This window comes from Megalobrama amblycephala, linkage group LG19, assembly GCF_018812025.1.
Source record: "Megalobrama amblycephala isolate DHTTF-2021 linkage group LG19, ASM1881202v1, whole genome shotgun sequence".
In the NCBI taxonomy this organism is placed as follows: Eukaryota; Metazoa; Chordata; class Actinopteri; order Cypriniformes; family Xenocyprididae; genus Megalobrama; species Megalobrama amblycephala.
This window is the reverse complement of record NC_063062.1, coordinates 17,481,197-17,505,833: the sequence shown is the minus strand read 5'-3', so window position 1 is coordinate 17,505,833 and position 24,637 is coordinate 17,481,197. Positions and strand designations below refer to the sequence as shown.

Sequence of the window (24,637 nt, the reverse complement as noted above, 5' to 3'; positions counted from 1 at the left end):
CAACCCCACCCATATCAGCTGATCCAATTTCTATGGACTCCATTGGCAACTCTAAAATAAGGCGCATTACTTAAACGCAGCTTCCGTCTCTCTGCCTGCTTGGCTGCTTCCACTGCACGCTGCTTGCAACCCACCTACTCCCCAGCTCCTCCTCAAACTTGTGTTCAACTTAATCAGTGTCATTCTGTTGTCATTGATGCATGCTCTGTTCTCACTAGGGGGATTTTCTGCTGCTCTCCCAGTTAAGAAATGGGAGGTTGTCCCCAGAAGCTGCTGCTGTTCCCGGTCTTGGCTTTCATGGAGCTCATGAAAGGACGGGGAATTTAGAACAGAGCCATACCGCCAAATTGTAACTTTAGCAAAATATGCCAATAAAAAATTGACTAAATTTTGTCTCTTGTAATTTTTGACTTAAGTGGTCCTGACTGAACTGTAATTTTGACCTTCAACCGTTTATTTAAGTCCACTATAAGGAGAATAATCCTGGAATGTTTTCATCAAAAACCTTAATTTCTTTTCGACTGAAGAAAGAAGGACATGGACATCTTGGATGACATGGTGGTGAGTAAATTATCAGAAAAAATTTTATTTGAAAGTGAACTAATCCTTTAAGCAGCAAATTAAGAATAATAGAACCATGTATTATTACAATAATTTCCGAAAGATCAGGTGACACTGAAGAGAGTAATGATGCTGAATATCCAGCTTTGCATCACAGGAATAAATTACATTTTAAAATATATTCAATTAGAAAACAGTTACACAATATCTCACAATATTACAATATTTTTACTGTATTTTTGGCCAAATAAATGCAGCCTTGGTGAGCATAAGAGACGTCTTTCAAAAACATTTAAAAGATCTTACTGAACACATATCCACTCACAAAAATACATTTTTGATATATTTACTGTATGAAATTTACAAAATATCTTCATGGAACATAAATCTTTACTTAATATCCTAAAGACTTTTGGCATAAAAGAAAAATCGATAATCTTGACCCATACAATGTATTGTTGGCTATTGCTACAAATACACCTGTGTGACTTATGACTGGTTTTGTGGTCCAGGGTCACAATTTGCATGCTGTTATTGTTTGCAAACTAAAATTCTGCAAACTAAAATTAGCATTCTGGATGCATTTGTCAAATCAGACTGAAAATTTTACTTGCTGTTGAAAACAAGATAAATATTCATAAATGAATATAAAAGGCATGTCTACAGAACATTTGTGAAAAGGCTGATAAATAAAAACATCACTGTGGTGCCACGGGTCTCGTCATGGCTCAAGAAAGCCGACCGATTTCACCAGAAACCCTGAAAAGACGACTAATGGGGCATCCTTGGTTTGCCAAGGTTTTGAGCGTTGGTTTCTCTCTTTTCAAGGCTTTCGCTCGTGCTGTTCTTTACCTGAGTGCATTCAAGCCTCAGGGTCTCCAGCGTGTTGTGTCAGCCTCCATTATTAACTACCCTACCGGCTTCATGTTTTATCACTAACACAGTTACCACACTTTTTCTGTGCATCATATTTATTGTTCCCTCTTGAATTTCATAACCCTAAAATATTTGCCCTCGCTCTCCGCACAAGCTCCAGTTTGTACGTCTTCTAACAAGCTGTAGGCGGTGGTGAGCACGGTGCCATGGGACTGCTCTCTCTGATAGCCTGGAGTGAGCGCAAGAGAGTTTGTGTGTGTTCCCTCTGCCCGGCCGATGTTGCTGTCAGCTTGTATTGTGCACTGCGGTGACTAATTGACTCCCAGGCCACTGCTGGCTACCCTGTATTACCCCACCGCGTCCTCCTCCACAAAGAGGTTACAAATCCCAACAGCTTGAAGAATTATCATCCCTCTGGACTTCACACCTCGCAGAATGAGAGAGTCTGACCTGAGTTTCAAATGCTGTCTGAGAGATATCAGATTAAAGTATTCGCTTTGAATGAATCACAAAGGAGGCACACAGTCACTCCTCTTGCACTTCTCACCTCTGTGAACCACATTTGTGTAGAATTCGTAACACATTTGCACTCCACTGTGCAATAATGTGTTTGTGTCAAAACACCAAGTTACAAGGGTTGCAATCCACATCTATTGTATTTTCTATGTAAGATAGAAGAACAAGACAGCATAATAGTTCAATTCCACTGCCTTTGCAGGTTTCTTTCTCTTTCTCACTGTATTATCTGGCTGTGAACCGCAGTACAATTACATCCTCAACAAGTGCTGAGGTGAATACTAGTGGCAGTGTGACATGGAGAAGATGCCATTTTATAGTATTGTGCATGTATTGCAATGTGAGCTGCTGGATGAAGGGATTTTTTGCACAGGCAAGAATAAATTAAAAATGCATTATACTTTCATTGGCAAATTATATGTCATCAATAGCAGTTGACTTTTACAAATTGCTTTCAGACCTGTACAGTCTACATGAATTGTACGTCTGTCCACTGTTTAAAGGTGCCCTCGAATGAAAAATTGAATTTATCTTGGCATAGTTAAATAACAAGAGTTCAGTACATGGAAATGACATACAGTGAGTCTCAAACTCCATTGTTTCCTCCTTCTTATATAAATCTCATTTGTTTAAAAGACCTCTGAAGAACAGGCGAATCTCAACATAACACTGACTGTTACGTAACAGTCGGAGTGTACGCCCCCAATATTTGCATATGCCAGCCCACGTTCCCAACATTATGAAAGGCATTAGACAAGGGTAGCCAGTAACGTCTGGATCTGCACAGGTGAATCAACAGACTAGGTAAGCAAGCAAGAACAATAGTGAAAAATGGCAGATGGAGCAATAATAACTGACATGATTCATGATAACATGATATTTTTTGTGATATTTGTAAATTGTCTTTCTAAATGTTTTGTTACTAATGTACTGTTAAATGTGGTTAAAGTTACCATCGTTTCTTACTGTATTCACGGAGACAAGAGCCGTCACTTGCACTCTGTATAATGCACAAACACAACTTCATTCTTTATAAATCTCTCCAACAGTGTAGCATTAGCCGTTAGCCACGGAGCACAGCCTCAAATTCATTCAGAATCAGAAGTAAACAATATAACAGTATACAATACTCACATAATCCGACGCATGCATGCCGCATAAATGACGAACACTTTGTAAAGATCCATTTGAGGGTTATATTAGCTGTGTAAACTTTGTTTATGCACTGTTCAAGGCAAGTGCGAGCTCTGTGGGCGTGGAGCACGAGAATTAAAGGGCCCGTAGCCCTGAATCGGCTCATTTATAATGATGCCCCAAAATAGGCAGTTAAAAAAATGAATAAAAAAAAATCTATGGGGTATTTTGAGCTGAAACTTCACAGACACATTCAGGGGACACCTTAGACTTATATTACATCTTTTTAAAAAAAGTTCTAGTGCACCTTTAACAGTTTATATGCCAGCCAACCAACCAAACAACATGCATTTTTTTCTGCACCAAAACCTATGTGACAAAATCATAAATTTGATCAAGTAACAACTGATCAAAACAAAAATACAGTAAAAACAGAAATATTATAAATACATTAATACGTTTTAAAATATATTAAAATATAAAAGTTAAAGATTTCACTTTTTTTTCAAACTTTAGTTAGTGTGTAATGTTGCTGTTTGAGCATAAACAACATCTGCAAAGTTACAATGCTCAAATTTGCTCAAAGGGAGATACAGTGCTCAGCGTAAATGAGTACACCCCCTTTGAAAAGTAACATTTTAAACAATATCTCAATGAACACAAACACAATTTCCAAAAAGCTGACAAGACTAAGTTTGATATAACATCTGTTTAACTTATAACATGAAAGTATGGTTAATAATAATATAACTTGGAGAACAAAATTCTCAGTTTTACTCAAATTAGGGTGAAGCAAAAATGAGTACACCCCACTGAAAGTCTCTGGAGCAAAGCTAAATTGTAGACTACAAATGTCTAATTTAACAAGAATTCAACCACAGGTGAGTCTAATTATTCATTACACAGGTGTCCAGCAGATAGATCATAACAGGGTATTAAAACCCCTTCCCATTTCATGCTGTCAGCAATGGCACCACATGCAAGAGAAATGTCACAAGACCTGAGAAAGAAAATAATTTCTTTACACCAGAAAGGTGAAGGCAAACGAGGGTCAATTCAACAATGGCTTTGCACAAAAGATTAACATGATGGCACATGCTAGTAAATGAGTTGAATCAACTCCAGAACAACTACATAAATTTATCCACTAACCATTCAGAAACGTCCAGATGCATTCTAAAAATAACTTCTTCCTGAGTCTCTCCATCAGTGTCCGACTCCGGTTTGAACAACGTAAGGCTGAACACCATTGCTGACAATGGTCATTTTGGCTGTGTGAGACTCCCCAGCTTTGTTGTTGTTGAGCAACCGAAGCGCAGGCTGCTAAAGCTCCACCCTCTTCTGGAAAGGGTGCCGGGAGCAGCAGCTCATTTGCATTTAAAGCGACACAAAAAAATGATACGTTTTTGCTCACACCAAAATAGGGGCAAAATTGATAAGCTATAATAAAGTATCTGTGGGGTATTTTGAGCTGAAAATTCACAGACACATTCTGGGGACACTAGAGACTTAAATTATATCTTGTAAAAGGAGCATTATAGGTCCCCTTTAATGTATTTGTGTGATGGCAAAATTTTCAGCATCAGTCTTCAGTGTCACATGATCCTTCAGAAATAACTAATATGCTGAAAGGTGTTGTAAATACAGTATATACACTGACATTGAAAGATTACATTTAACAATGCTATGAAATCATCAGCATTTTTAATGATATATGTAAGCATAGATGAAGACAATCTAAATGGAAAAAATAAACAGAAACACGCATGAACAAATAAATATTCAATATTGACAGATACCAATATATTAAAATTGTACATCCCAAAAAAGGCCAAAATTCACCTCAACTTAAATTTCAGTTTGTTCTTCACATTATGCACTCATATTACTTCAGAAGACCTGAAATATTATATACAAGCCAGGTGGACTAATGTTATGTTCTTTTATGTTTTGTATTTGAAGCGTAACAGCCTCAGTCTCCATTCATTGTAACTGCATGGAAAACAGTGACCAGCACAGTCTTCAAAACATCTCCTTTACACAGAGTTAAGATAATAACTTTAATTCAATCTCAAATGGATAGTTATTACTCCACCACCTGTGTGACATCATTAACCAACGTAGTTGAAAGACAAATTTGCGACAATACGGTTTCGGGAAACAGTCGTGACAAGCTAGTTGATTTCTTCAACAATGCATCATACTATGGCAGTTAAGCAGCGAGCTGTTGTACGGGAAACGCACCCTATGTTTGGAACAACACGAGGATGAGTAAATTATGACAAATATTCATTTTAGGGAGAACTATTGCTTTAATGAACAAGTGAGAGTGTGTTCACCACTGATGAAGAAACATCAATACTATGAATAGCAACAAGCCTTGAAAATGCATTGCCCAATTAAAATGTTTTCCTTGGTTAAACTTGTGTTCATTTAGACTTGCGTTCATGTTATTCAAATTATTAAACAGAAACTGTTTTAAAAGTGTGTTAACATGCACATTGTTCTAAATGTCTTGCTCTTATATAATAGTTACGTAATGTTTCATGGTGCAAGCAAAGCATAGAATCACTATACTATCTGAAAATGAACTTTATATTTCTTAAAGTCTGCATTGTTATACAAGCAGCAGTCACTTCACATGCAAAACCATGTGTCATAATTTGTACATCAGCTATCAATTTTCATTTACGTATTTCCAGCCTGGTGTAATTTAGTGCACACATTATGTTAAGTACACACTCACATACACACAAGCGCTCTCACACACAAATCGGTTTTCAGTCACCCTAAAGAATCTCGATAGGCACATGATTAATGTCCTGTCGGGCTGAATTAGCCCCGCAGCCATCAGCGGGCGCTTGGAGCCGGGCCCAAAGAGACTCACCCCCGCACAGAACACAGCACAAAAGGGCCAGAGGAAGAAAGGAGAGAACAAGGAAATGAGAGAGGTGAGGAGAGAACAACTGATGCAGGAGGAATATGAAGGAAGCCAGCAAAATAACTTATGATGGCTGCCGTGGAGAGAATGTGGGAAAGGCTGAGAGATGAGCTCGAAAAACTAATTTACAATGGGTTTAAAACCTAAAATTAATGGCAGAGAAAAGGGAGCTGTGCCTGCTGATGACAGCCGTACCTTTCCTGTAATCCAGTCCCAAAAATGGCTCATTCCATCTGTTTCGCAATTGCTTTTGGTCCTTCTGAAAAAGACAACCAGTTTTCATGAAGTGTAGCTGATTTGGCACGCTATTTGTGGTTAACTCCTTCCTGTGACAATCAATACACATTTTTGCCTGACGGACCGGACGAAAATTCCTACAGACATTGAAGGAAGGGCCCAAGCCATAGAGTTCTGAATATTTACACCTGAAATAAACATGCATTTAATGAAGGTGCAAATGCATTTTTGTTATTTACATTCAGCTATGTATATTCAGTAATATATAATATGCTTCAAATCATCATATACATCACTGTGCTGTGGAATATTGTGTTTTTCTTTCCTGCTTTTGTTAAAGCATTTGAAAGCATTTTTTGAATTTCGTAAATAATATAAATGTTTCTGTTAAAAGTAACAGTTGGTTGTTTTTTGTTGTTTTTTTTTATCCGATCACATTAGAGAAACATTGGAATGAAGGTGTAAGTGCAGTTTGGCTTTAAAAAAAACAACAACACCTAGCAACTACCCATATAGCATAGCAACAACCTTGCAAACTCCCATAACCATCAAGCAACCCCTAGAACACCACAGCAATGTCCCGGAAACCTTATATAACCATCCTAGCAACCACTCAAAACACCCCAGCAACTGCAAAAAAAATTAAATAAAATAAAATAAAATAAATAGTTCTGGCTAACACACAGCAACCCCCCAGAACAGCTTAGCAACCCATAACAGCATAGCAACGTCCTGGAAACCACCTTTAACCATCCTAGCAACCACTCAAAACACACCGGCAACTGCAAAGAAATGTTCTGGAAAACACATAGCAACCCCCCATATCACCTTAGTAACCCAACCTTAGTAACCCATAACAGCACAGCAACATCATGAAAACCATCGATAACCATCCTATCAACCAATCAAAACACCCCAGCAACTGCAAAATAAAAATAAAAAAAAATAAATAAATTTTATGGCAAACACACATCAACCCCCAAGAACAGCCTAGTAACCCATTACAGCTTAGCAACATCCTGGCAACCAGCCATAACCACCTGGCAACCAGCCATAACCACCCAGCAACCCCCCAGAACACCCTACCAACCCATAACAGCATAGCAATGTCCTGGAGACCACCTATAACCATTCTAGCAACCACTCAAAACACACCGGCAACTGCAAAGAAATGTTCTGGCAAACACATAGCAACCCCCCATATCACCTTAGTAACCCATAACAGCACAACATCATCCTGGAAACCTCCTATAACCATCCTAGTAACCACTCAAAACACCCCAGTAACTGCAAAAAAAAAAAAAAAAAGTTCTGGCTAACACACAGCAACCCCCCAGAACAGCCTAGTAACCCATTACAGCTTAGCAATATCCTGTTAACTAGCCATAACCACCTAGCATCCACCCAGAACACCCAAACATCCAACCATAACACTCTAGCAACGTCCTGGCAACCCTCCCAGAAAACCCTAGAAACCAATTACAGCATAGCAACATCCTGGCAACCCCCCTTAACCATCTAGCATCCACCCAGAACACCCAGAACATTCTAGCAATGGCCTGGCAACTGCCTATAACCATCCTAGCAACCACTCAAAACACACCGGCAATTCCAAAGAAATGTTCTGACAAACACATAGCAACCCCCCGATCACCTTAGTAACCAATTACAGCATAGCAACATCCCGGAAACCACCTAGCATCCACCCAGAACACCCATACCCAGCCATATCACTCTAGAAATGACCTGGCAACCAAACATAAACCACCTAGCAACCCCCCAGAAAACCCTAGTAACCCATAACAGCATAGCAACATCCTGGCAACCACCAATACCCACCTAGCAACTATTCATAACATCCTAGAAACAGCATAGCAATGACCTGGCAAGCACCCAAAACATTGTGGCAGTGGGTTTTGTATATTTTCTTCAAATAACATAAAAATATAGTTTTAAATAAAGGCTTTTGTTTGGAGACCCCAACACGAATCACATTATCTATATAAAAATGGAAGTTTTGTTAGTAGGACATCAGTCAGTCTGCAGTGATATGTAACCAGTAAATCTGTGTCTCCGGCTGTTTCCTCCGAATGAGAGTAAATATTTCACTTCCCGTTTCCTATCATTAATTTCCATATCTTATTTATTTATTTTCAACTCATTTATTCATTCAGTTTGCTTTTCCACTCCTGTCTTTGCATCTCTGTGGTCTGTTTCTAACAGTCCCTGCTCCATTAATCTATCTGTGGGACCATATGGGCGTCATTAGTGTTTATTCTCTGCTGTCCTCGTCTCTACCCAAACCAGGCTGGCACTCTCCTGGCATAGGACGGCACTGCCAGGGAGGCCCACTGCTCACGCTCGGTTTAAAGCCACGCAACACGAAAGGGATGGAAAGGCGGAGTTTGCTGTCTACTTGGCTCCTGCACTGTTGTTTTTTAACCAACAGCAACCACCTGTGTTCAGATAAATGCTATTTTGGTGTTTGCCATTTTGCTGCCCCATCAGAGACACGCTCATACACACACACACACACACACACACACAAACTCAGCCCACCCATCTTCAAAAACACCCTCGAAATCACAGCATGCTGCTGGTAATTGCCTTCACTTTTAAGTTTGTTTGTGGGAGTGGAGACGCTAATGACTCCAGCCACAACTTAATTGCTTGAGCGGAAGAGACTGAAAAGCGAAATCTTTCTTCTAAATGCTTTTATATTCTAAGGAGTATTTATAGAGACAGATTACACAGATAAACTTTCCAACATTTTACACCTGCTCTGGGAATGTCTTGCTCTTTTATCGTCCCTTTACACACCTGCCCGGCTTGCCAAGCCGCGTGTAGGTGTGTTGGCAGGATGGGAGGTAATTAAAATATATGCAGGTAGCGTCTGTATAATGAGGTTAGCTGAGTGTTGTTTATTGCAGTCTGTCTGTGCAGATCTGAACGGTTGTGAACTGCACTGACTTGTTCTATCAAGGCGATTTTTCACATTATTAAAACTCGTTTATGAATACAACCGATCACAGTATTGCTTGTGAGAACATTAATATAGGTGTCTAATGAAAAATGGCCTGTTAATGAAAAAAGCAAGATGTTGACCTTGAATGTAAAAAGTAAAATTAAAAAAAATGTAATTAAAATAAAATAAAAGTTGAAAAGTTTGGGGTCGGTAAGATTAAGATTTTTTTTTTTTTTTTTTTTTGATGTCTCTTTTTTTCTTAAAATACAGTAAAAACAGAAATATTGTAAAACATTACAATTTCAAATAATTATTTTCTAAATTAATATATTTTAAAATGTAATTTATTCCTGTGATGCAAAGCTGAATTTCCAGCATCATTACTCCAGTTTTCAGTGTCACATGACATTCAGAAATCATTCTAATATGCTGATTTGTTGCTCAAGAAACATTTCTTATTATTATCAATGTTAAAAACAGTTGAGCTGCTAATATTTTTGTGTAAACCATAATACATTTTTTTTTTTTTTTTTTTTTTTTTTTTTTTTAACAAAGTCCTGGTTCAACGGGTAACAGTCTTCTAATCTAATCGCTTTTCTGTGCCATACACTCTTAAAAATATAGGTTCTTCATTGGTATCTATCGGTTCCACAGAATTATTAACATCCATGAAAACTATTCAATGAACAAACAGTTCTTTATACTGTAAAAGTGTTCTTTAGATTATAAAATGTTCTTCATGAAGAAAAAAGTTATTTTAAGGAGTGTTCACTGAAAGATACTTTGGGGAACCAAAAATGGCTTTTCTATGGCATCACTGTAAAAACATCCTTTTGGAACCTTTATTTTTAAGAGTATAGGTTGTTACCAACCCTCTCCTTTTTCTGGCTATTTCTCTTAATATTATTGCAATTTTCTTTATTGTTTTTTTTTTTTTAATTTATTTACCTGTCTGGCTGTCTATTTATTAGGGGTGTAACGGTACAGGTATTTGTCCCGAACCGTACAGTACGGATGACATGGTTCGGTTCATGCAGTTACACGACGAATACAGTCAGTCACAGGCGATACACACTACAATCCAGAAGGGGGGCGCACACGGTAATGCATCATAGCCTAACCATGTTTTAACCAACATTAACCAGCAATAATCCCAAATGGGCTCTGTGTTTTGTTACTTTCGATAAGAAACTAAGACATTTTTTCAAATTCTGTCGATTTTTTCACAAAATTCAAACAATAAATGCCGTTTTGACGCTTTTTGATGTGGCGTAACAGACACTGTATAGCTCAGTTCAAACTGTGAATGAACGCAATCATCTCTTCCTCTTCACTACTAGTTACAGAATGAACTTGAATGAACATCTGTACACAGGTATGTTGAAAGATACAGTACAACTTACCGAAAGTGTCAAGTCAGTATTTCAACCGCGGAAAACGTCAATAAAACAGCTTGTAAACAATGTCACACATTTACCTAGGAAAAGCCAAGTGTCCACAGCTTGTTAGTTCGCTAGAGAAATTAACTCTTTCGCTAAATATATGCACTATATTAGCCTATATTATATATATATTAGGGCTGGGTAAAAAATATTGATTTCTCGATTTTAATCGATTCTCATTTTTACGAACCGATATCGATTCTTAAATCCCAGGAATCGATTAGTCTGTTCTGTTTTCAGTTGATGAATGAACAGAATGTAGCTTTTAAATGGTTATATTTAAATAAAAAACGAATTGGAGTAGAAATATGATTATGTAATTCTAAACTTTGTTTATAATAAAAAAATCAATGAGTGTTATTTAAGTGTTTGTATATAAATAAGTTAATTTAACCTTATATTTAAATACCAAAAAAACGAATTGGAGTAGAAATATGATTATGTAATTCTAAACTTTGCCCTATATATATATATATATATATATATATATATATATATATATATATATATATATATATATATATATATATATATATATATATATATATATTTATAATCTCGTGTCACGAGATCTCGCGAACTAAAGTGTGACAATTTCTCGTCGAGGCGAAAAGTGTCGTATGTTACCATGACAAGTGTAGGTGATTAGGAAAGAATATGCCACCGCTACGTTTAATACGCCTCCACTGTCCTTTTGCTTTGTGTTAAAAAAAATTTAACAGTTGGATAACTCGCCGCCGCTCAATATTACGCGCGATCGCTGAAAGTATACGCGCGCGCGCATTAGATTTCAATACCATTTTGAAAGCGGCTCCTTGATTAATGCAAATATCTCTCTCTATTTTAGGCTGGGCAGTGTGTGTAACCATCTCTTAGCTCTGTATCAAAGAAAAAGTTGGTCTTATTTGCACTTTGAATATTGAGAGAGTGTGATTATGGTTTCAACTTGTAAAGTGTTACAATAAAAATGAATAACAGTTTTCTCTTAATCTTATTAGCACAAACAATAAGGTTTCATTTGTTAACATTAGTTAATGCACTGTGAACTTTCATCAACTAACAACGAATGACTATTTTTATTAACTAACATACCGGTAAACAAAGATTAATAAATACTGTAGCAAATATATTGCTCATTGTTAGTTGATGTTGGTTAATACATTAATGTTAATAAATGAGACCTTATTGTAAAGTGTTACCATTTTTATTTATACTGTTTTTATTTCTATGATCAGTTTGTGGAAAGGAGTTCAGTTAGGAGGTCAAAGGTTGTAGAAGCTCATTAATCATGTACAGTAAATCTGAAGAGACTGAAATCATACAGAAGAGACGAAATCATCAGAAGAGAAGTCAGTCAGTTGAGTTAGTGGCAAAACCTTTTACAGTGCTTGAGTATTGTTGTCTTTTACTGCATATGATAATTCATACTCAGAAAGTAGAACTGAATGACATTCATTATAAGATGATTAGTTAAAACATTTCAAATACACCTGCAGAATATTTTTTCTAGTCATGTATTTCGCCATTGAGGATTTCGTAAAATAGTGTGTAAAAATCTTGTCTCGTCTCGTGAACTCAATCTCGAGTCTCGTCTCGTCTCGTGAGATACCCGTCTCGTCACACCCCTATATATATATATATATATATATATATATATATATATATATATATATATAGTTATATATATTTTTTTTTAATATGTTTAAATAAATCCGTCATGAAAACAAGTTATGAAAACAAGTCTATATCTGTCTCTCTATCTATCCATTTATGTTGTAATGAGCTATAATGAAGATTCAAAGTTGCCATCTTCCTTCATTTCTAGCTCATTCTCTCTCTCCTCCTTTATGACAGCATGAGGCTGCATCGTGTGCAGTTTGACTCTAATAACCAATTACAGGACCTGAGCACAAACACTCATCTCATCTGTGGATGCCCGGGCTTCCAGCGGGTCAGACAACCATCTGCACCACCGGCTCATTGTCTCCACTGTTTTTCTCTCTTTCTCTTCTCCATAATAAGTCTGACACTCATAAGGATGAAGCAGTACAGAACAAGTGTTCAAACCGAGCTAATCAGTTTAGATGCAGCCAAGTTATCAAGTGCCACAGTCAAGGAAAAGGAACAGCTGGTGCACTACCTAGGAGACAAATTTATCACACATCCCTGTTTCCCACCCTCCAATGTTTTCATTTTCTGCTGAAAAAGACAGGAAAAAAAAAAAAAAAAAACCTGTAACTGCTTGTTCATTTACCTCAAATGTCAAAAAAAAAACCTGGAGCCTGATACGTCACCATCCAGTGACTCAAATGTGCAAACAAGTGGTCATTTCCTTTGCCATAGGAAGTATGAACAATCACTTGACTCATTCTTTTCAAATCTTTTGACTGACAACACCTGGACTCAATACTAGGTATACTAACTTCTATATTCTTGGGTACAGAACTGTAATCAAGGAGATTTTTTTTTTTTTTCAAGAGCCAAAACAATAATGGTAATGCAGCAAATAAATAAATAAATAAGCCCTTCAGGATTTAATTTACAGATGTTTTCAGACAGACGTTTTGAAAAGAATAATGGGCCAAGTCATTGTTTATACTGTGTTCACAAGATAATGTGATCATAGATAGCTGAGCTAAATTTGAATCTACAGTACAGTACATGAGTGCAATATAGTTGGATATTGTTAGCATCAAGGCAGGAGATGTTGAGGACTCGCCACTTCACACTCCTCCTTATGAGGAGCTTAAGAGAACCTCAGGCTGTGCCACAGATTTATCTCTTTGGGCAATCAAGGAGATGGCCAAATCAATCGTCCGGTCTATGGCAGCCCTGGTGGCCTCAGAGAGGCATTTATGGTTGAATTTGTCCAGTATTAAAGAGAAGCAAGCTTTCCCCTTATGGCCTCTTCGGGGACATTGTCACCTCAGTCGTTGAAAGGTTTCAGGAGGCAAAAAAGCAGGCAGTGGTGTTCCAGCAACATCTCTTTAGCCGGACTCAGGTCTCGTGGACTACCAGACAAACAGAGTGTCACTTCTCGAGCAACTTCACACAAAGAATGGGGTTCGGGCAACGCGCTCAGCCGAAGACTTCTAGGAGTAAGACGGATCTGAGGACCGTCTCGAGGAAGGCTTTGGCGAAGAGGGCCTGACACCAGAAGGTTCAGGCCTTTGAGGGCAGACCCCTCTGGGGGGAAATGGATAACATCATCAATGCCCATCTCCCTACCTCGGTTGCTTCGGCGCACAGTGGTCTCCATTGTCCTAGAAGGCATGTCTACGGCTCCCTTTAGGCCTACTGAATCTGTTCCAGAGAAATTTCTCACATTGAAAACTGTGTTTCTTCTGGCTATAATGTCTCTTAAGAGAATAGGATATCTTCAGGCCCTGTCGGTTACCCCTTTGTGTTTAGAGTTTGCACCAGATATGATGAAAGCTTTTCTACACCCTAGACCGGGGTATGATCCTAAGGTCCCCACCAATGTGGCATGATCTATAGTGTTGCAAGCATTCAATCCTGCAACACTATAGATGGGGGAGGGGGGTCAAAACCATCGGCACAGGCAATCTTTGCGAGTATTCAGATAAACAGTCAATTTTGAATCGTTAAATAGCTAAGAAAGTGAACCCATGTTGTGTGTAACAATATTGGGTCCGTTGAACACTGTTCATAAACTCTTAAAGGGACAGCAGTCCAGTATTCCTGCTGCTGTCTGTCATGTTAATCAAAGAATAAAAGACAAAGAAAATCAATTTCAGCTCTTGACTGTAAGAATTGATCTGTATTAATATTTACAATAAAGACTACAGAAATTAAGGTAACCAATGTAAAATAACACTGAATGTGTCATTTTACATTTGATTACTTTAATTTCTGTAGTATTTCTTACCTGAATAGAAACCCAGTTAACCCAAAAATCTTTATTCTATTGCATTTAACTGTTTATATTTTATTATTGACTTTTACTAGTTTTTTATGAAAATAAAACTTTGCATTGAAGAAAAATAGATTTTTGTTTGTATATGTTGTCAATTATAGTTCTTACAAAGAAAATCGGAATTGGCAAAAATTGGTATCGGCTGATCTCACTAACAAAAAAAAAAATCGGAAATCGGCCAAGAAAATTACAATCAGTGCATCTCTACATAAGATGTGCAATATGTCTGGAGAAATGGAGTGGGTCAGACATGATTTTGTCCACTTCATTAAGTTTTCATTTTGTAGAAAGCCTTTCTTTAAAGTGAATTAAATTGTATTTATACAAATGCCTGGATTTAATAAATAAGAAGAAAACCAAGAATGTTAGATGTGGAATGGATTGAAATGCATATAACAAATTAATACTAGTTAATACTAATACGTTTTTCTGCTTTTAATAAATTTCTTGAATACATGTCGTAATAACAGTAGGCCTATATATAGTTCTGATATGTATGGCTTTGAAGCAATAGGCTATGCTATATTGTATAAAGTGGTATAAAGAAATGTAACGTGACTTCACTGGAGTGCTGAATCGTAGAGCTGGCGCAAACATATCCATATCGATATGATCATATCAGACGCTTTCTTACTATTTTTTCACCGCTGTCATATTTGTTTATTTTGTTACTGAGAGAAAAGCATGCAGCACATATTCATCTTAACGTCACTTTTAGCAGTGTGGACTGCATCAAGACACATCAACAGTACAACGCTGCAAAGGTATTTCAAAGTTCTTTTTACCCCAAAGCAAAATACGAACAAGAACTTAACAGCGTGTGTGAGTGTGTGTTGGAGAGAGACGCACACAAAGAGAACTGTTCAATTTAAACTGATTTTAGTTGGTCTAAATTAAGTAAGTTGGGTACACAACTTTGCTTATATAGGGTTCCCTTCTATTATTCTTACTATTCATACTTATCTTTCAATAACTTTACAACAACCAGCTCTTATATCTCAGAAGATCAAAGAAAACTGATTGAGAAATGACTCTAAGTTATTAACCAACAACCTATAAATATTTTTACATTCAGCCCACTTGAGGTAAATTGTATTAATGACTTGTTTTTGGCCTGTGAAAGAGAACATTTTGTATGGAATATCTACACAGGATGTCTTTTGAAAGTAGATATTATACAGTATATTCAATCAATTCTGTACAGTTCATTCTTCAGTTGCGCCCTAACAGGCCGATACATCATTAAACTGGTGACTCTGTGCTCCCCGTAATGAGAAAAGATCAAATATAGACAACCAGGCAGGATCAAAGGAAACGATAACCCATGAAATTACCAGCCTTAGCAAGGTGCGATTGGTGCAGCCAGTGTAGATGCTTTCTCAGACACTGTCTACTTCTGAATTTCAGTTCATCAGGAATCTATTAAGAGTGGCAATTCAAACGACAGTCTACCAAAAAAAAGTCCACAGAAAAATACAGATAGTTGCATAGCTCTCTGCTTCCCTTCCAATTCCTGCTTATAAAGTACAAGCTGCAAAGGGATAAATGCTCTGATTATGCGGTTCTTTATAGACAGCCACATTCTCACTAACCCTTTTGCAATGTCTTTATTTGAATTAATGCAATTAGGGAGATGATGTTGAGTGCTGGGATATTCATGCATCTTTTTTTTTTTCTTTCTTGTGGCTATTCAGCAAGAGAATTTCACCAAGACAATGCAAACTATTCTTTGTGGTAATGGAACTTTCTAAATGCAATGATTTATACAATGCAATTATCAGACAAAAGTCCAAACACAAACTTGAGCTTGTTGTTCTTTTGTATCCCAGTGACTCTCTCCTCTTTTGCCTTCAGCTCTGTTGATAGATTTTCTCTCTGCTGTCTAGAAATGATCCTTAAAGTCTCTCTGATGTAGAATGAAGACTTTATGATTGTGTTTATCTTTTGAATAAAGATTGCACAAGCTAGTCCAGATCCTTTAGACCTGTTACCACTGATGCTGCTTTTAAGTTCATCAAAAACGGAATAAATAGGCCACTGTATATTTTTTAACAAGTTTTGCTATTCTTTATCAACCCCAGCAAACATTGGTCCGACGGCAACGTCGTGTCCCTGGCCAAAAATAGTTGTGGTAGGACGGCATAAACCGCTAAAAATATGTGTAACAGAACATTTCCTAAAAATGCATTCAGACATGTTTGTACATGTCTACAATTCTCTGGGGTTGCATGTATACTTGTTACTTTGACTTTTAGCCATGTGTAGTTCAATATATAATAATTAATTGAATAATTAATTAATAACCTAACGTCAAAGACGTCCGTTCAAATTTCATGTTGGAACTATTTTTCAATCATGATGGGAGGGACATGTTGGAGGGACGTCTTTTCAATGGTCATTAAACATTCAAATGTTTGCTGGGACACAAACTTTTCATACAAACTTTGTACAGTAAACAATCACAAATAAAACTTAAATAGAGTGGTTTGTTGAGTGAGCATGTTCTGTTTGCAGTTGGACTAACGATTTTTGTCTAGTTGAAAAAAACAAGTGACAAAATCAAAGACATACATTCAAGAAGGGACCTAATACCTAAGAGTAAACTTTTGTGACTTGAGCTGTAAGCAATCATCTAGCAACCACCCAGAACACCATAGCAACCACCTAGCAAAAAACTAGCAAACACTGATGAATATAAAATTTCAAAAGAACAGCATTTATTTGACATAGAAATCTTTTGTAACATTATTATAAATGTCTTCACTGTCACTTTTGATCAACTTAATGCATGATGCATAATAAATAAATAAATCAAAATGTACCCCAAACTTTTTTAACAGTATAGTGTAGGGCTGGGCGATATATCGCATGCAATTGTCACGCGCATTTCGTCAGTAAAGCCGGTTCCCTGATTACCGCTAAATCGCCATCACCTGCTTTCAAATGGAGCGGCATTTAATAGACAGAGCCGTAGATCACTGATAAGCTACGCAATATCGCGTTCATTATCGAAGGCGATTCATCTGCGATAATGAAGGCGATATTGCGTAGCTTATCAGTGATCTACGGCTCTGTCTATTAAATGCCGCTCCATTTGAAAGCAGGTGATGGCGATTTAGCGGTAATCAGGGAACCGGCTTTACTGACGAAATGCGCGTGACAATCGCATGCGATATATCGCCCAGCCCTAGTATAGTGCAGAAAAAAAAACTAGTTCTTTCGTGTTATTTTTCTCTCTCCTCTTTTTGCATGTGACTACAATGCATTTTGGAGCCAGCTATTTTTCCTCCAATTAGCGCTGTGAAACTTTTATCCAGCATGTTCACACTTCTCTCAGGCCTGTATAAAAGGTTTGAATTACAAACCTGTGAAACTCTGGTCATCTGGTCCGAAAGGTCACAATTTCTCTACCCCATCACGGTCCAGCAGAGTTTCTGATCACTTTGCATACACCAATTAATACAGATGCAAAAAGGTTCTTCCACACATTTCCCTTGCAGCACCTCACATTAAAACGGAGAAAACATGTTAAACTAACAACTTTGCATTACAGCCAAGTGTGTTGACTCATGTGCTGGCAATATAGAAAGGTGGGACCAGATTAGGTTGGTCTAAAATGGAACGAATACTTTGAAAAATGATTGCTGAAGAACACAGTAGCAAGTAGAAGCCATTGTCTTGTGGTTGCCAACCAACATATTTTGCCTGTGTGGTCATTTTCTGATTTGTTTTCCCCCGTTTTATTTTAAAGGTCCCATTTTTCGTGGTTTTTTGAAGCTTTGATTGTGTTTATAGTGTGCAATATAACGTGTTCATGTTTCGCGTGTAAAAAAACACAGTATTTTTCACATAATTTACTTATCTGTATACCGCTGTTTCCACTGTCATAAAAACGGGCTGATGACTTCCTTGTTCTATGAAGTCCCTCCTTCAGAAAAACGTAATGAGTTCTGATTGTGCCAGCGGTTCCTGTGTTGTGATTCGACAGCAGCTTAGCGAACCTTGCCCGGAAAGGTCACGCCTCTTACCATAACGTGGAGATGCATGCGCTCAGTGTTATTGTAAACATGTCTTTAATTTTACCCTATCAATTTGAGCCGGAATCAGACCCGGTGATTGGACTGCGGGATGAAAATAACAGCGTTTCGACGACATGGCGACAAACACACTCTACAAACACAACTCTTGTGTATTCCTGTGGGCGGAGGTTAGTCAAAAAACTGTTTTAGTGACGTCATTAAAGAAGGAAGTAGAGGGATGTAGTCCAAACTGGCCATTCGATGTAGGCGACTTCTGTTAAATAAAATATCTCGCTTGGCATTGAACTTTGAGCTTTAAAATTTTACAGATTTTATTTATACTCTAACAACAACATATTACACACTAACTAAAGTTTGAAACATGGGATCACGAAGAACGGGACCTTTAAGAAACATTTGCTTAGGGTTGCCACCTTCAGTGTGGCAAAATAAGGAGCACCCGTTCCAGTGGTGTAAAGAGTACCTGAAAACCAAACTTAAGTAAAAGTACAGATACTTTACAGCTAAAATGACTCAATGTGAACAGCTAATATGAACAAGTTACCAATTCCAATACAACTTGAGTAAAAGTCTTAGACTGCATTTACATTACATGGTTCAAGTGACCCAACGCCAATTTTTTCCTCCCATTTGGCACAGATTGGATATGACTCACGAACATGTAAGCAGAAAAAGGCACATGGATTCCAATATTCTCTGATAGGTTTCAGGCCTCATTCATATGTGGAAATAAATCTTATATGAATCTGGATACGTGCATTTGCATGTAAGGGGTGTAGATCGGATATTCCTGTCAATGCGAGTGGTACGTTAATGAAAAAGCAATGATGGCGAATGATGACAGCTCAGGTTGACACCAACCGTAATCACATGACTCTTTTCAGTGGAGCAATGGTGGATGAGTCTCAACCCAATGTTTTGCTGACCTTTAAAGATGGTGTGGAAAGCAAAAGCTTTTTGCCTGCATCAATTGCAAATCATGCCGTTGTTTCTTCCTTTTTAGCCTAAGCTTTTCCGGGTCACGTCTACCTTGGGTTGTTTCGCCAAGTGTATAAGAGTAAATGCAGCATATAGTCAACAAATCGGAATTGGGCATCAAGACCTGCAGTGTAAATGCAGTCTTTGAGTAACTGATTTTAACAGTACTTATACTGAATGTAGTCTCAAAGATGCACTAGTCCTCAACACCTAAGAGACATGCCAGTGAAAAACAAGAAACAGTTGATTTATGAGGAGAGCATGATAATCACATGATTATTTTCTAAGATCAAAATAAAACTAAACACCTCAAAATTGCAAGGTTGACACAACCTCTTAAATGTCTTCAAGCACTCAAGTCTTAAGCTCAAGTGCTCAAGAATGCACAAGTAAACAAATATCTCTCAAAAAGTACACTTCAGTATAACAGATAAATACAATAATGCAAGTAAAATTAAACATTCAAAGCCTACTTGCACTTAGTCTCAGCCTCAGACGTCATGCCCACGGACCTTAGGCTGAATGTCTGATGCACATGGCAGGAATATCAGGAGTTTCGAAGTCGTCATTTGATTGGTTGAATACTACAGTCTACCGTCAGTCTGAAGGTTTGGCCACGTGAGATTAGCTTGCACTGGATGTGCTGGCTTCGGCCTCATCACCAGCTGCAATAATGTCTTTAATCTTATATATGAAACGCTTGTGATTCAGCAACTACCTGCTAATGCACTCACATTCATGTCAAGTAGCCTTGTTGACAAGTTTGATTGAGTAAGGGCAAAGCGCACAAGATATAGTACCGTCGGTAGCACTTTATTTTACAGTCCTGTTTCCCATGTACATACAGTATATGTATGTATTTATAATAGTAATTACAATTGCTGGGTAATAACTAGGTACTAACACTGAATCTACTCCTAAACCTAACCTTAACCCATGTAGTTACCTTATATTACCCAGGACTTTCTTAGGTATGTACACTGTAAGTACACGTAAGTGCACATACTGTAAAATAAAGTGCAACCGTACAGTCAATGTCGATGTTGTTTCTTTAGAAATAAGAAAAAGTTAGTATCCATGCAATATAATACAATATAACGAGTAATTGCATTACTCATCACAAATGCATTGGAGTAAAGAGTGCATATACTTATTAAAAAATGTAGTCAAGTAGACAGTAAAAGTTTCTAAAATCTTTGATAGTCAAAGTACAAAGTAACCAAAAAGATACTTAAGTGCAGTAACTAATTAAAATTACACCAATTTTTACTGATGGTTTTTAAAAAAAGTGCAAGTTAATTGAAATAAAACCTTAAAAATGTAAATTATAAATGTTGGCTTGGACAATAATTGAAATAAAATAAGCTGAAGTTGAAGTACTAAAATAACAAAAACTGCAATAATATGCATATAACATTAAATTAAACTTTAAATTAAAATAGAATTAAAATAAATAAAAGCTGAATTAAAATATTAATAAACACTGTCCATAATAGTATATAAATATTACTACCCCAGCATTCCCCTTACTATGGGTTCAAGACACTAAATAATGATTTCTAAAATAATGTTTTCATCTTCTCTATGGAATAATACATCTTATTTTTGATGGACTGAACGGCACATTCACTAAAGGACTTTAGTCTTTCAAATCTCCTTGTTCAATGATGCATTGTGCAACATTTTGATTGGTAAAACATCATTCACATCACCTCTGTCTGAAGCAATGGTTAATCACCTTCTCTGATTCATACAAAATGTGCCTGTGGTGCTGCTTTAATGAATGTTATTCACATGCCTGCAAGTGAAGAGTCTTTGATGAGGAGCAGCTGTAAAGCAGCAGGAGATCCTCACGTGAGCTGCAGAAGTCTATAGCTTCTGTCATTCCTCTAGTGGCCATTTGTGTCCTAGGTCTTCATCTATCCACCACAACATCCAGATGTGAAATGTGTGTGCAGAGGTGAGAGCACTTCAGTTTACTTTCAGAGAAGCTCAAAGCTATTGCATTGCTTCAGTGAAGTGCACCAGAAAGAACTTCATCCAAATAAGATGATGTTCTGTTTGTTGTTGTTATTTACATGTTTTCTCAGATCTCTCGCTCTCTCAAGGTTGAAATGGGCATCATTTAGATTCTGCTTCTTCTTGCAGGCATGTAAACGCAGCCTCCAGGCATCTAATTCCTGGCAGTTTTTTCCATTAATGTGTAAGGTGAAAAAGCCTATTAGGATCTCATTAGAAGAAACATGGCAAGAAGTTACTCTGAGTAAGTACGTATACTGAATCTTCGGGTGTTATCGGAGAAGAAAATCTCCTTGAAAATGTTTCAGATCTCTGCATTCATCAAAGCTCAATTTGTCATCTCAACTTTTCAACTCTGAAACAAAGAGCCAACTTTTCAACATCTTTGGTTGTAGTTACTTTACAGAACGGTTTTCCCCCCAAAAAGGATCAATCCAAAATCTAAATTTAAAAAAAAAATTCTAAGGGTCACAAGACTGTAACGGCAGCGGCCCATCCAAATAATCTCTTCAAATTTTTTGTTTTTAACCAAATAAAATTCAGGCGCCAGGTATAAAATATACTACCAATTACATGGAATAAAAAAAATAAATAAATAAAAAAACACTTTAAATCATGAGACATAAACTGGAATGCAGTTCAGTTGAATATATTTTTCCCAGTCAAGCAATCAGAAACTGCAAAGCAATTTTACCAACAAAGATCACGTTCAACCAAAAACAACAACAAAAATAGTATGAGAAAAAAAATTTATATATTCACGTCAGTCCTGGAATGCCTGGTAATAACGGCAGTTTCACTGTTTCAAGTGTCTATTTCACATTATCATACCAAAAGGAACCACAAAAAAAAAAAAAGAGAGAAAAAAAAAAAAAAAGAGCGAAGCAAACAATTGATTAAATAAACTCAACAGTTCCCAAGTTCATCAAAAATAAAACAATATGCCAATAGGCGATAACGAAAGCAAGGACGTGAATGCGTGACTTGGTATTGTATGTGTGTGTGTGTGTGTGTTGTTGTGGTGAGTGTGTGCGTGTGGGTTGTTTTTGGTGAGGCCTTCAAGAGAGTTGGAGAGTTTCAGAGGACTTGCATGGAAATGGAATACCTGAGCACTTTCTTCTGCAGGGAAACAGCTCTTCAGCTACTGTTAAGAGTAAGGCTTTGCTTTGTTCGCACTCGGCTCGTTAGCCACGGCAGATGCGAGTCGTGTCGCACGGAAGAGCTGGAACTGAATTTTATTCACTCTTCTGCAGGAAAACTGCACGATCTTGCTCTGTAGCCAGTAGTAGCAATACACCGGACTTCCGCACTGTCACAAGACACAAAAATATTTGAACCCTTTCAAAAAATGTCAATATCTATAAAAATAAATAAATTATCCTATTTGGCTTAAATGAGAGGTTGAAAAAATGAATATGCCCTTGATTAAATTCATGTGTAATATTCTAGTACATAAAACGTCTTCCATAACTTTAAGTATACTACTGACCCTGAGTGTACTGTCATATTTATTCTGCTTAACTCTTGGATGATGACCTCCTGGAGCACCCTGATGTTTGATAAGGAGTGTTGACCAACTTGTCTCTACAAAACCCCCCAAAGGTGCCCAGTTGTGTTAAGATCAACTGAAATATTTGTTCACTGAAAGATTTTTACCCTGGGAGAATGTATAGAGTCATTAGATATGTTTCCATCCACCTATTTTAAGCACATTTTGGGATATTGCATAAAAAACAGATGGAAGCGCCAAGATAAGGATAAATTCTAAAAATGTGCATAAAAAAATTTATGAGCTCAATTGAAATGTGTGCATAAACTACAATGGAAACACATTTACCAAATAAATCCCTTGATGCAAAAAAAAAAAAAAAACTCACGTTACTTTGCCTCAACCAGGGCCGTGCACAGACCTTTTAAGGGGCATGTACTGAAACTGAAAAAGGGCAAAACGACGGTATCACATTAGGCTACGTCATCATCAGAGGTTAACTTATGAGCACTCAGTTTTTCCGTTTGTAAAATACGTTTGGCCAAAATCTCAATTTATAAAAGATGTAGTACTACTGTATGCACAGTCTATTTAAGGCTATTTGTAGGCTATTGGCTATGACTAACTTAGATGGCAAATGCTAGCCCCCTCCCTCTCTTTCCGCCGCCAGTCTCAGGCCTCAAAATTATAGACATACTAGTGTTTCTTTCGTAAAGACAACGTTGCACTTATTCAAAAAAAAAGATATTTATTTACCATTGGAAGACGTTCAGCTGCTCTGCTGTGGAAGTTCAGTTCGCTGCATTCAGGGGGTGGAGTTAAGAGGTTTGACTGACAGTTTGAGGGGAACCAAAACGATTTTGTCACAAGCTCTTTTTAATACCTTTATTAGGCTAAATATATTTATAAATCAAACAGACGGACGTAAAGGGTGACCGACAGCATTGATTTATTGAAGAAAATAAAAAATAAAATAAAACGCCTCCAAAAAAGGGCACTTCAGAGTGTAAGGACAAAAAGTGCATGTGCTCTGCACAGGTTGAGCCCTACCTGTGCACGTGCCTGGCCTCAACGGTGAATGTGATTGGATGACTAACCAGTGGACCAATTTCATTGCACAGCATCTCAAATATTGGTTCATTCTGAAATGCCTGAGCCAAAGTCTGTCATCAGAATGATTTGATTTAATTCCCTCCTAGAACCGTCTCAAATGATTGTGAAACACCAGGCATCTGAACACAAGATAACATGACTGCGTTTATTGCATTTCGTCTGCATGCTCTGAGACGCAAGTCATTTATGATGTATGGAAAAAAAGAGCCACAATGGCTTCCCTACTTGCAGCAACTTCCATTTTTATTACAGATATTTGTGCCAATTTTGATTTTGTGGCAATTTTGTTCTCTTGAAAAAGTTACTTCATTCACAAATGTTTTATGCGGCATTACAATTTTGAGCACAAGTTAAATTTACAACTCTGGATGGAAACATAGCTAGTGTCA

At 37.3% G+C, this 24,637-nt stretch overlaps 1 long non-coding RNA gene across 4 annotated transcripts in view; it reads right to left on the bottom strand.

Moving 5' to 3' along the window:
* Positions 1–24,637, bottom strand: part of LOC125254155 — a 143,925-nt gene that overhangs the window by 53,026 nt on the left and 66,262 nt on the right. For 2 of the 4 annotated variants that reach the window (XR_007181609.1, XR_007181610.1), the window contains exon 3: positions 6,224–6,287. The exons of the other annotated variants lie outside the window; for them this stretch is intronic. This is a non-coding gene — a long non-coding RNA (uncharacterized LOC125254155). The remainder of the gene's footprint in view (positions 1–6,223; positions 6,288–24,637) is intronic. 4 annotated transcript variants of the gene reach the window in all.